The sequence below is a fragment of the Urocitellus parryii genome, chromosome 7, assembly GCF_045843805.1.
Source record: "Urocitellus parryii isolate mUroPar1 chromosome 7, mUroPar1.hap1, whole genome shotgun sequence".
In the NCBI taxonomy this organism is placed as follows: Eukaryota; Metazoa; Chordata; class Mammalia; order Rodentia; family Sciuridae; genus Urocitellus; species Urocitellus parryii.
In genome coordinates, this window is record NC_135537.1 from 70,115,599 (window position 1) to 70,129,906 (window position 14,308).

Here is a 14,308-nt window from a genome sequence, read left to right on the forward strand (position 1 = left end):
TTCTTAATATCTTCTAATGTATATTTTAGTTTTGTGTATTCATATAGTTCTCTATTGAAGCCAGGTGTGGTGGCACTTGACTGTAATCCCAGCAACTAGGGAAGCTGAGGCAGAGGCAGAAGGATTGCTTGAGGCCAGCCTCACCAACTTAGCAAGACCCTGTCCCCAAAATGAGAGGTGTTGGGCACTGAGGGATGTAGCTTAGTGATAGAATTCCCTTGAGTTTAATCCCTAGTACCAAAAAAAAAAAAAAAAAGAAGTAGCAGTAGTAGTAGTTTTCTATTGAACTTTAATATTGCCTTTTATCTCCTTGAACATATTTTAAGCCACTCAGTTGAGTTTGTGGTGCTTTGTTATGGCAGCCCCAGGAAAGCAATACAGTGGGGATGGATAACTAGGAAAACCGAAGAAAGAAAACAAAAAGTTAAATGCCTCTTACGTAAACAATGTTAATATCAATAAAATAACTGTCATTGTGGAAGGACTTCTATGATCAGGTACTGCTTTACATAATTAGATTTTTCAATCCTCTCAACAGACCATGGATGGATTGATGTGACTAGTACTGGGCAGGTTAATTTTAACAGTTGGCTTTGTGGAAGATGGGGCAGAACCCTGATTTGAATGTTTGCTACTTTCTGAGCTGGAACTGTTCCCAGCTTGGACTGTTAAGAATGGTTTTCGAGGGCTGGGGTTGTGGCTCAGTGGTAGAGTGCTTGCCTAGCAAGCCCGAGGCACTGAGTTCGATCCTCAGCACCATATAAATGTAAAATAAAGATATTGTTTCCACCTAAGAAAACGAAAAAATAAATATTAAAAAAAGAATAGATTTTGAGATATCAACCAACTTGTTAAGTTCCTGAAAATTGGACCCTCACTCTGACAAATCCATCACATCCCTGAAGGTTATTGATCCCATGTCATTGATGAGTAAACTAAGCTAGGCATAATTAAATAACTTGGCCCAGAACATCAGGTGTCAGAGTGACAGCCCAAGGAGAAATTGAAATAACCGCCAGCGGAGATAAGCTCTGCTCAATCAGATTCAGCCACAGACTATGACAAGTTTGAGGAGGGGTCTGTAGGGTCTTACTGTCAGTAGCAGCATTTCCATCACAAACAGAAATGTATGCCCATGGATACATCAGTTAAGGTCACTTTGCTTTTTTTTAATAAAATAAATACAGAAAACTCAGAATAACCTATCACAAAAAAAAAAAATAAATAAAGGAGGGAAAGGAAAGAAAAAATGATCTAATGCTGGACATTAATAATAGGTTACACTCAGAGCAACCAGCAAAGCCAAGGAGAAGCAGCTCCAGTACTTCTAGCAAGACTTTGGCTCTGCCTGATTTCTGTATTCTGTCCTCATGGGCTTCCTAGAGTTGGCAGCCTGATTCTCAGATAGTCCAGGGGCTGCTCCACAGTGAAGCAGATACCACCTGAGAGTGCCAGCATCCGAGTGGTGTGACAGCATCCCTCGCAAGCTCCTCTTTATGGCTTCTGCCACATATGGATCCTTGGGATTTATGGTGTAAGGGGAGAGTTAGGAAGGACAGTAAATTCGGTGTTCATAACCTCTGTCATTCTTTCTGTCCCAGTGAACTCTGCTTCAAGCTGAGTGTTCCTCTTGCTGAATCTTCACATGGCAGATAGATTCCCTGCTATCTAACTCACAGCCTGTATCCATCATAGGATTTCCAGAACACTTGTTGATCCTTGATTGGACAATACACGTGTATCTTGGGGAGTATAATGCCCTGCTATATATGATAATATTTAATCTTCTTGGTAGTGATACTGGCTAGTTTAAAACTTACTACTAAAGAATCAAGCTAACTGTTCTAACTCAATAGTGAAGGTTTGGCAAAAAAAAAAAAAAAAAAACAGAGAGGGGCTGGGGTTGTAGCTCAGTGGTGGAGCACTGGCTTAGCATGTATGAGCCACTGGGTTTGATCCTCAGCACCACATAAAAATAAGCAAATAAAATAAATGATTGTGTTCTCTTACAACTAAAAAGGATATTAACAAAAAAAACAATAGAAAATAGATTTTTCAGAAGCACCTGTCTTACTCTGTTTTGAGCTGCTACAACCAAATACCTGAAATGGAGTAATTTATAAAGAACAGAAATTTATATCTCATAGTTCTAGAGATTGGAAAGACCATGATCAAGACCAGTCTTTGGTCTGGTGAGACCTACTTGCTGCATCTTCACATGGCAGAAGGCAGAAGGGCAAGCTAGCCAAAGCCATGTGTTTCATTTTGTCTTTCTGATACTGGGGATTGAACCCATGGGCACTTTATCATTGAGTTACACCCTCAGTCCCTTTTATTTTTTGTTGTAGACAATATCTCACCAAGTTGTCCAGCATGGACTCTAATTTGCTATCCTCCTGCCTCAGTCTCCACAGTTATTGGGATTACAGGTGTGTGCCACCATGCCTGACTACTATGCTTGATTTTAAAGTGTAAGATGGGAACACAGAAATCAAAGACATTTAGTGCTGGTGGAAAGACAGACATACAGATCAGTAGAACAAAATTGAGAACTAAGAAATAGATACACAACAAATAGGCTGATCAATTGTTGACAAAGGAAGAGAAAGTGATTCAATGAAGGAAGAATAGTATTCTCAATAAGTGGTATTGGATAAAGAACATTCATTGCCAAAAAATTGAACTTTGACCTCAAACTTTGAGCTTTGACGCCATATGTGAAAATTAACTCAGAGTGAGTCATTGAGTTTAATGTAAACCAGAAAATTATGAAACTGTATAAGGGAATTCAGAGGAAAATATTCCAGACATAAACTTGGTGAAGCGCTCTTATATATTATGCCAAAAAACACCCCAAAACCCATAAAAGGAAAAATTGATAAGTGGGACTGTTCTAGTCAGCTTTTTCTCTTTCTTGACTAAAAGGTCTGGCCAGAACAATTGTACAGGAGGAAAGTTTATTTGAGGGCTCACAGTTTCAGAGGTCTTAGTTCATAGACAGCCAGCTCCAGGTTAGATAGGAACAACATGGTAGAAGAGTGTGGCAGAGCAAACCAGCTCATGTCATGATCAGAAAACAGAGAGAGACTCCACTGGCCAGATACAAATACATACCCAAAGCCACGCCCCAATTTCAACCTCCTCCAGCCACACCCCACCACTTCAGTTACCTCTCAGTTAATCCCTATCCTGGGATTAAATCACTGATTGGGTTAAGACTCTTACAACCCAATCATTTCTCCCCTAAACTTTCTTGCATTGTCTCACACATGATATTTTGAGGGACACCACATTCTAAACCACTAAATGGAATTCATTAAAATTAAAAACTTTTACTCCAAGAAAAATTCTATAATAAGAGTAAAAAGTGAAATTATAGGATGGAACAAAATATTCTGAAATCACACATATTGAACAAAGCAGTACTATCTGTAATGCATAATGAGCTTTTAAAACTTATTAAATGAATAAATAATTCCATTAGACACATGGGTCTAAAACATGCATAGACATTTTACTGAAGAAGATACACAGATGACAAATGAGCACATCAAGAGATGTTCAACATTATTAGTCATTAGAGAAATACAGTTAAAATTACAATGAGATGTCACTGTAAACATAAAAGAATAGCTAAAATGACCCTTACATGGCAAATGAGAACGTAAAATTGTATGGTCACTCTAAAAATAGTTTGTCAGCTTCTCTTAAAACTAAAAATAGCTTTAGCATACAACTCAGCAATTGTACTCTTAGGATTTAACCCATAGAAATGAAAACTCTTAATTACACAAAAGACTCTAAATGAATGTCCATAGCAAAATTATGCATTATATTCAAAACCCATAAACTAAACAGATGTCCTTTGGTGGTATTAATGAATGGTTAAACACATTATAGAACATCTACATCATGAATATGAGTCGGCATTAAATGAAATAAACCACTAATATGCTCAATGGCTTAGGGGAACCTCAAAATATTATGCTGAGTATAATACAGAATTCTCAAAGTAATATATACTTTTTTATATATAACATTACAAAATAACATGAAAACAGATTATTGGTTGCTGGGTCTCAAAAATGAAGAGGGAAATGGGTAGACATGACTATAACATATCATGAGGAATTAAATGATTCTGGTACAGTTTATTATCTTCCCTGTAGAAGTGGTTATTCCTACCTACACTACCATGAAATTGCATAGAGCTACACACACAGACATGGATGCTTGTAACTTGTTGAAATATGAATGAGCTCTACAGATACCAGTTTCCTGGTTTTGATATTACATTAAAATTTTCAAGTTATTAACATTGGGGCACGTTGAGTGAAGGGTATGTGAAACCTCCTTGTATATTTCTTTGCAACTTCCTATATAAATTTATGGTTATTTTAAAATAAAAAACTACAAACAAAAAATAATGAAAAGAAAAAATCTTTAGAAAGCTCTAAAAAAAGTCAGATATTCCTTAAAGAAATATGATTAACTTCTCAAAAAAGGAAAAAAAAATTGAGATGGGATGTCACTGTGTTGCCTTGGCTACCTCAAATTCTTTGGCTTCCCCTGCATCTGGGACTACAGGTGTGCACTACCACCCCTAACTATCTCCTCCAAAAAGAAAAAAAAAGGGAAACAAAAAGAAAAGAAATCCTAATTTATAATTAGACATAATTAAAATATTTTCCAGTTTAAATAGCATGTAAAATATTTCTGTGAGAAATGAAACAGTCTTGTCACCACTAATATAAGAGGTTTTCCCTTATGTTGTTGAGAGTGATCTCAGGAAGATAGTTGGAAATCAAGAAAGAAATAGGAGCAATAAAAATTGTAAATATGTGAGCATATCTAAATTAATGCTAATGGTACAAAATTAAAAAGTAGAATTATAATGTGCAACAATAAAAATACAAGCCAGAGGTGATAGTGGTACCAAGTATTCTAAAATCCATGTAGAACCTCACCGTGTGTTTCATTAGAATAAAAGAAGATTCGATCACTTTGATCACTTAGGACTATTTTCCAGGATCTTAGGAACTCTGTGCTAGGAACTGTGAACAGAGATCTAACATCTTTCTAGAATACCATGCCTCAGACATTGCAGATCATTTTTGTCTATTTTGGACATTAAAATAAACAAGCACAGGCAGCGTGTGTTGTTTATGTCTTGCTTCTTTTGCTCATCTTTATGCTTTTGGAATTTATCCATGTTATGAGGTACAACTATAGTACTACTCATTTCCATTGTTGTTTAGTTTTTCTGAATATAACACGTGAATATACCACGAATTATTTTTTTTATTCTACTATGAAAGGATTTGGGTACTTCCAATCCTCTTTATTTATAACCAATTCATTAAAAATGCATGTGGCCTGGCACTTAGTGTTGCCATTTGAAGTGGGGCAGGTTTGGGGGCCTAGGTCCTTAAATTTGTGGGATCTGATGCTAATTTCAGATAGAGAGTTTCAGAAGTGAATTTAGTTGTTGAGCACCCTGGTGGTGTCTGTAGCATCAGAGTTGGTTGTTGGTGGTGTAAAAAACCTCAGAAAAACCTCTCAGTCAGGTGGTGAATGTATAATGAAAGCATGGAGATGACTGTCATAAAGGTCTGGAGAGTGGTTAATTTTAGGAGACTGAAACAATCATTGTGGAAAGGGTGGCCATGCTATTTCCAGCTAACAGTTCTAAAATTTGCTCTTGCAATTGCCTGCAGCTGAATTGTCTTGAGGAATGCCAACTTGACAAAATGTTTACTTATCTTGAAAAATATGACATCTGGAGAGACAAACAAACCAGCCCTCTGCCCTGTATCTTCTTTTGTTATAGGAAACCAAATGGGAAACTCCCACTGCTATGAAATCTGGTCTTGCATTCCAAGTGGCATGCTATATATTTTACTATATTCTGGACAACAAACTGATAAGTAGACACTGTCCTACCAATTTTAGGGATGAGACAACTAAGGCCTTGAGAAATAAATAACTAAATTCATATAACAGAATATAAATCTAGGTCATTTAAGTACCCCATCTATATAGCTTCTTGTTAACTGCAGTGTTTTTTCAAATTCTCTTCTAGGAGGCCTGAAATCAGAGTGAGGACTTACTGTGTACTTGTGATTGCCTAAGATGGTCCACTGTATTTATCAGCAATTTGCAATACAGAAATGTATGGATGTACAGTAATGTACACATCCTTTCCTCAGATCATCAGTCCCGAAAGGAGGTGCTGGGTGTACACCACAAAATTTTCTCATGATCTGCCAAGCTGGTTACCCTATTTTAGTTACACATTTTATAGGAAAGATAAAAAGCAAAAATAATTTTTACTCAACTGAGAGAGAGCTTCCTTTTTTATGACAGTTTCTATATACATCTATTACTTCCATTGTGGATTTATGTAATTAATTTACTTGAGTTTTGAACTGTTTCAATATTTCCACTAGGATCACCTATGTTGTACTCCTACAGAGTAATTTCCAAGTGAAAATGTGGAAAATTCCACCTAACACCAGATAAGTTGCTCTGATATAATTCTCTAACTAAAAGTATTTCCATATGATATGCCAGTATTTCTCACTGGGGACCTCTATGATTGCCTATAAATTCAGCTACAAGCTTCTGTTTTTTATATGAGGAGTATCAAAGTGCATACTGAATCTTCAAAAATTTTGATCTGAGAAGACATTTCTGGATTAGAGAAAAAATTAGTAGGCTTTAGACAAAATTTTGCATCATTTGTCACTTGAATAATTCTGCAGGCTAGATTATTATTTTCCCATATTATTAAAAGTAGACAGGATTCCATGTCTATGATTTAGCTTTAGGATGAAGAATGATTAATTTCTAGTTGTGGTATTTTCATTTTTAATCTTTATTATAAAGCAACTTATTTTTTATTTTTCTTACTTTCACCTCTGGATTATATTCTATAGTGTACAGTGAGGCTAATTAGATGCTTTTTGGTTTATTATAAGTGAGCAAAATAAAGCTACATTTGTATTAAATCATATTTAAGAAGGGCCAAAAGACTTACAAGTCAGGAATAAAATTTTCTTATTCCCTGGGTCTATATGTCGGTGGGTATGAGCGTAGGTAGAAATGACTGTGAGCATTGGTAGGCTGGTGAAGACCAGGTGAACTGAAATAAGCAGGGAGTTAACAAGCACCTTTGTAAAAGCGTCAGCTTGTTTTGCATCTTGTATGTAATTCTTTAATGTATACGTAGTGATTAATTCTATGTAGAATACTTGGCACTTGTATCTGGCAGGCTTAATAAATGATTTGTATATCAAATAATTATTATTCATGTTATTTTCTTTCCAGATGAGTTCAGCCTTCTAAGGAAATTTCATTTTTAATTGGGAACTAGAAAAGTAGGCTAGGGAAGGTTTGGGCATGATCCTGACATACAGCAGTCTGAATTCTCTGAATTTCTGACAGGAAAATATCAGAGATGTCTTTCTTGTTCACTGTGCATGGAAACCTGTATACTGCATTGGAACCCATTTATTGCCAACCTGAAAAACTCTTTTTTGGTACCAGGGGCACTTGAACATTAAGCCACACCCTCAGCCCTATTTTGTATTTTATTTGGAGTGGAGACAGACTCTCACTGAGTCGCTTAGCACCTCACTTTTGCTGAGGCTGGCTTTGAACTCAAGATCCTCCTGCCTCAGCCTCCCAGGCTGCTGGGATTACAGGCATATGCCACTTTGCTCATCTGAAAAACTCTTAATAAATCTTAAATATATAATAAGGTGGGGGAAAAAAGCCTTCCATTTTACTGCCATTAAAAAAAGTGAAATGAGAGAGAAGATAAGCAAGGGCTATGTACAGATAGAAACCAAATTGAGTTCTATCCATTGGGAACGGGCTTTTTCAGAAGAAAAGATGTTTCACAGGCAACTGAATACCAGACTCACATTCTCACATTTATTGACAATTGAATGTCCATTACCTACTTACTTATGAAATACATTTGGGTGGCAGGGATAGGGATGGATTTTGGAAGGTTTTGATCTCAAATGCAAATACTTAAGAGACCTACTTAAAAACAGAAAATTGAAACATGCAGATTTAAAACAAATCAATTCAGTCATCAGATCCTAATGCCAGTTGTGAACTAAAATAGCATTTTACATATGATAATGTGCCATATTCTATTAGTATTTAAAATAATTATAGGTGCTGAGTAATAAAATATGTGATCAATACTACCTTTATTAATAAGAGTACAATATCTTTAGTATGTATTAAATTTTTTGAAAAGGCCATATAACAAGAAATTTCTGAGATTTTGGAAATAGATTTAATTTTATTTCCTGATAATTGTTTTCTGAGGGTGAAAGGAATATGAAGTGTTACTTACCTCTCAGGCAAATGAAGAAAAAAGTAACTGAACCTCAAGTCACAAATCTTTAGGCAGAATGCCATGCTGTTTACCCACAACAAGGGTTCTTAACACATGGAGCTTGGAACCTCTGTTCATGGATGGGTAAACACTCAAGAATATTATGTATCATTTGGTGTCTGTGTGTAATCATGCACATTATGTTTATTTTTTAAGCAAGGGATTCTATAGCTTCCAACAAATGAAGTACATCTTTTACTAAAATAATTTTTACTGTCCCCTGATTATTCATTTCAGTTTTAGTAACAAACGACTGTGATAAGCTACCAACTCACTCATGGTTTTGCTTTTGTTTAGTGGACAATTAATTTAAAATGCACTTGGAGACAATCATTATTACCAGTTATTATTCATTTTTTGTCTCACTAATCATTCCCATTTTTTGTATAGTACAGGTTGTCTGTCCATTACTGGATATAATAGCTCTCAATTCCAGGAGTCCTTACATGTTGTAGAATACAAATTTATATTTACTTATTACTTAATGATTCATGTTCTTTAGATTGGTCTTCCAAATTTTTAAAAATGATGTTTATCTTCCTATGTAATCCTAATTTAAAAGTAATATTTTGAAGTATTACAAGTAATGGAAGGGTAATTAAAATAATAGGAGGCAGATATCAATGCAGGGGCCTGTTTTAATGTATAGTATATTTATGAAGTTAAAGGTTATAGTTGATAATTAACTATATTACAAATTCAGTTGTTAGTTTTAAAATAAAAAAATAAAGAATAGAATGTTTTGCACATATACCAGTGAAAATGCATAATTATGATAATAGTAATAAACAGACATACATAAATAAATTATATGAAGATGTAAATATTGAAAAATCATAATAAACATTAAAATAGTAGCTAACAGCTTTGTGGGTATGTTATTAGTAGTTAAGTTGGAAGAGATAACCCCCTCTGTGTATCCAAGTCCTAATAGGGTTTTGTGAAACTGAGTTTTCGAGATGGAGAGGTAGACAGTCGGATGCAGTCAAAGGGACTGTCAGCTGGGATCAGAGGAGCTGACCCTGAGGAGCTCAGCCTGCAGCACAGAAGCAGGTGGTCTCCAGTGCTTGCCTGGAAGCTGCTGCACTTCTGTGCTTTGCAGAGCTCTCAAGCTGCAGTGGAGTTTCCCACAAACATGCTGGGAAGCTGCTGTGAATCTCATCCGCTGTCACATCTGCCTGCAGTCAACTTCAGAGTAACTGGGATCACAGACATGAGCTACCATGCCCGGCTAACTTTAGAGAATAATTTCTTCTGCTCCTCTGTGCTTTCTAAGACCCCTACAAATTCCTCTCCTTGAGAAACTCTAACCTAGATCATATGAAGGAGATTCTGGAAACAGTTCCCTAGGAAGTGTTATATCTTAGAAGGAAGTGTTAGATCATCCATCATGGTAGCCTACACATAACTCAGGGACTTTGGGAATGCTTTGCCGTCATTATCTTATTACCCCATGGTTACCCTGTGATGCAGTTACTATTATCATTCACATTAGTACATGGAGTATTTATTTACTGTTTTGGTATGGGGGATTGAACCCAGGGGTGCTCTTAACCACTGAACCACATCACCAGGGTCTTTTCAGACAAGGTCTCACTAAATTGCTTATGGCTTTGCTAAGTTGTCACAACTGGCTTTGAACTGGAGATCCTTCTTGCCTCAGTTTCCAAAGCCTCTGGTATTGTAGATATGTTCTATCATGACTGGCTAATGGATGGAGTATTGGATGTTAAAGTGATTAAGTACCTTGCCTAAAGTCACACAGCTAGTAAGTAGGAGATGAATGATTCAGGAATGTGTATCTGATTTTAAACCCTGTGTGTCTAATTTCTACCATTTCCTCCATTTCCTGTATCACCTATTGCATATTCCATACATGAGCAATTTTACTGATATTGCCTGATAAGTTTAAATTAGAATTTAAACCTTTTTTGGTAATAACTGCTAGTATATTTTGATTGCAACCTGAATGACTCAGGTTTATCTAGGCAGTGAGTGCAAACACATCATAATACTTGCATTTTATCAATACCTAAATATTTAGCCTAAAATGTCCACAGGCGTTTTGTTACCAGGCAGAAGTGCTATCACCACTCTTATTGTCTTTCAATTTAGACACATAGCACAAATCTCCTAGGGAATTTCATGTCATGACTCTTACACCAATGGCAAGACTGGCAGATGAGCCTTCTCTTGGACACACTCCATCTACGGGTATTCAGAATGTGTGCCTGAGACTGTCTTCATGCTCTGAGATATTTTCTTCCTTCTGGTCAGTGATCCTTGTGAAACTTCCTGCTATCCATTTCTAGCCCTGACTTTACATTCTAACTACACATCTCTATTCTCACTTCCTCAAATCTTTCAGCCCCTCCGTTCTATTTTTGTACCTCTAAGTCCCAGGGGTGGAAAGAAATCAATCTTTTTATTGCCAGGAGCATCTTTGCAAATCTAAGGATTCACATTTTCTTGCCCAGGAAAGGAATTTTTGCAAGTTCAAGTTCTCAGAATCATTTGAGTTCTAATGCCAATGGATATGTGGATTAAGTGAGAGGCAGGATCATTCCTCTTGTAAGTAAAATCATCTATAGCTAGCTGGTTTTATAATTTTATAATCATGTCAAGATGAATTCTACTGTCCTGTTTCCCAACCCAGATGCCTAACACACTCTATTGCAAACATTAACTGTTTTCATTTTGCTGTGACTGCAATTGTTCTGGGTCTTCAATCTCTAATATTTATTAGTGGAATTTAAGTGTAGCCAAAACTAGTTATTGGACTGATGATACTTTTAAAATATAATAGAGATTACTTGGCATATTTTGACTGTGTAATCCATCTTCTGAGGAAAACATTGGGGAACTTCAGTTTATTTTACAAGAACAAAAATATGGAAACTTCCTGTCCAATCCTAAAGGTGGAATTTTTTTTAATAAAAAGCATATGATACCTTCTGCGGTCTCAGGAGAGAAATCACTGTGATTCTGGAGCTCTTTACTCTGACCTAATTTTGCTTTTATCTTAATGCTCAGGCTTTCTGTGAATAGAATAGTCTAGTTGGTCCCTTTGCCTCAGGAGAAGAGATGTCACCAGAAGACAGTATGAAGAGTTCCTGAGGGTGGGTACTTGACATATGGGGTCCTGGGATTATGTCATGAAAAGAATTTCAGCACATGCCAGTCAGAGACACAGACAAAGATTTATTTGGGAAAGCAGAGACACGTTCAAGGGAAAATGTGGGTTATCTCAAACCAAAGGTGGAATGTTTTCTCTGATATGTGGGAGCTAACCCACAATAAGGGGTAGAGGGAATATAGTTTAGGAGAGTAGACAAAGGGGATTGATGGGAAGGGAGAAGGAATGGGAAAAGGAATGACAGTGGAATGAATCTGACACAACTTTCCTATGTTCGTATATGAATACAGCACAGAGAATCTCACTATCATGTACATCCACAAGAAATCAATTAAAAAAATAACTATGGGTAAATGGCAGAAAGATAATAGAGGGAAGGGAGCCAGTAGAGGGGAGAGGGGAGGGGGAGAGGAAATACTGGGGTGTGAATTAGAATAAGATTTATTCCATGCTTTTATAATCATGTCAAGATGAATTCTACTGTCATGAATAACTAAAAAGAACCAATAAAAAAACATGAAATTAAATTTAATATTGTGAGATATCATATTATTTTGTGCCTATCCGGAAGCATTCTTTATCAAGATAATGTCATTTCAAGATAAATAAATAAATAAAACAAATGATGGCAGGAAAAGTGAGATTTGCTTTTGGGGTAACTGGTTCTTCTTTTAAACAAAACTTGGTAAAGGGTGGGTATGGGAGGCTGTGTAAGGATGGCATTAATCTGATGATCACAAGATTGTTTATGGTGGTGTTATCATTCTCAGGGTCTTTAGAATGGTGTTGGCTCCATTATATAATCTATAGATAACACTAGAAAGTCCCCTAAATTATAAGTTTCTTAAAAATATCATGTCTCTCTTTGCTTAATATATTTATCAGTGGACTAATTAATAGTGCAAAAGGTAATTGTCATGAGTAAGTGGTTTTATGGTAACTCTAAGATTTATAGATTTCCCTGAAATTTGGGAGTGATAAGTCTGGGAAGAACTACCTTGGGGAATGACAGGCCTGGAAAAAGTATGAAGAACTTTAAAATTATATTGTCTTGTCCTTCCTTAAATGTTTCCTAGGTATTTCTTTTTTCTTCTGTCCTACTTTACTTCTTATTTTTTCTGCCTCACTTCGATTTACTTTTCTTTCCATTTTCTAATGGCATTTGTAATGTACAATGAGCTCAAATAGAATGTAATACATCTCTCCCATAAGTGCATAAGTGCGAAATCTGAAATGTTTAAAATTCCAGCCATTGATGTATAATTGGAGTTTAATTGAACCTGCAGTGCTTCATGATTACAACAGTAGACAAATGGCCTCTTTAGTTATAATGCGAATGACTGAGATTTTTCAGCAGCAGAAATAAATAAGACTATACTAACTGATGTTTGCTTACCTGTTTTTCAGACGAAAAAAAGTATTACATTTATCTTATAAATATTTTGCATTACAGTGTATTTAGGGTAGAAACCACTTGCTCTTTTAAGCTCCAAATCTAGGTTCAGTCAGCACATTTTTTTGAGATACTCTGAATTATTTGATGCATATCTCTAAGACCAGCTTGGGATCTTGTCATCTACAAAAACCATTTAGGCTCTGCTCAGATAAATCTGTGTGTTTGTAGACTGTTATAAATGTAAACGAACATTCCTGAGATAATAGGTGGACAAATAGTTAGCAAAATGACTCTGGAGAGTGCTGAAGGCTGAGAAGAAAATAAAGTGATAAAGTCTTGAAAGATTGGTTAAGGCTAAGCCTCGCTGAGAAGGTATCCTTGTAGACTGAACGATGATAGGGTCACCATCAGCCATCTGAGAGAAAAACATTCAAGTGGCGGAGGGGGGGAAGAGGCCACCATCAAACAAAAAGACAATGGCATGGCAATTTCTAGTACCCCTTCCACTAGGACTCCTAACATCTTATTTTTCAGGCCTGCTCACTAGATTGCCTCTCCTAGAATCTGAACATAAAATGACAGTTGACAGACCAGAATTCTAGGCTAAAACCAACAAGATGGAATGTGACTGATAAGACCGAAAAGTGGTGCTTGTGAGTTTACAAATCCAATTTCACAGCACCCTCGGCTTGACAGCTGTTCATGTTCAAACAATCTGGGGATTCTAATTGACCACAAATTGGAGATTGTATTTTTGCTCTTTCTGACTGGAAAAAACAATGTGTAGATATTACCCTTGGGCAAATTTTGGCCCAATTTAAGGTATCATTAGAGCTATTTAAAAATGGAATGGTCTGTTCCACAGGTAAAGATCTTGCTGTTGCTTAAAGAGAGGGAGAGGGAGAGGGAGAGGGTGAGGGAGAGGGAGAGGGAGAAGGAGAGGGGGAGTAGGGGGGGGGAGGGAGAGGAGGAGTAGGGGGAGGGGGAGGGGGAGAAACATACACAGAGGAAGAGACCAAAAGATTTACTCATCAGAGATTTTTGGAAAAAGAAGATTCTGTAATGTTTGGGGACTATTTCAGACACTTTTTCATTTCTGTGAATCTCTGGCATATTACCCATTTATTCATTCCAACAAAATTTTCTTCATTTTGGGATATTTATGTGTAGATAAGAAGGAAAAATGATATTAGTGTATACTTTAATCAGCTTTGTGTCACCATGACCAAAATACCCGATGAGAACAACTTAAAGGTGAAAAAGTTCATCTGGGGCTGAAGGTTTTGGAGGTTCAGTCCATGGTAGGCTGAATCCATTGTTCTAGGCCCAAGGGAGGCAGCACATCATGGCCAAAGGGCCC

The 14,308-nt window shown here is 36.5% G+C and overlaps 1 protein-coding gene across 1 annotated transcript in view; it reads left to right on the top strand.

The window, feature by feature from the left end:
• Nucleotides 1-14,308, top strand: part of C7H8orf34 (chromosome 7 C8orf34 homolog) — a 394,600-nt gene that overhangs the window by 55,915 nt on the left and 324,377 nt on the right.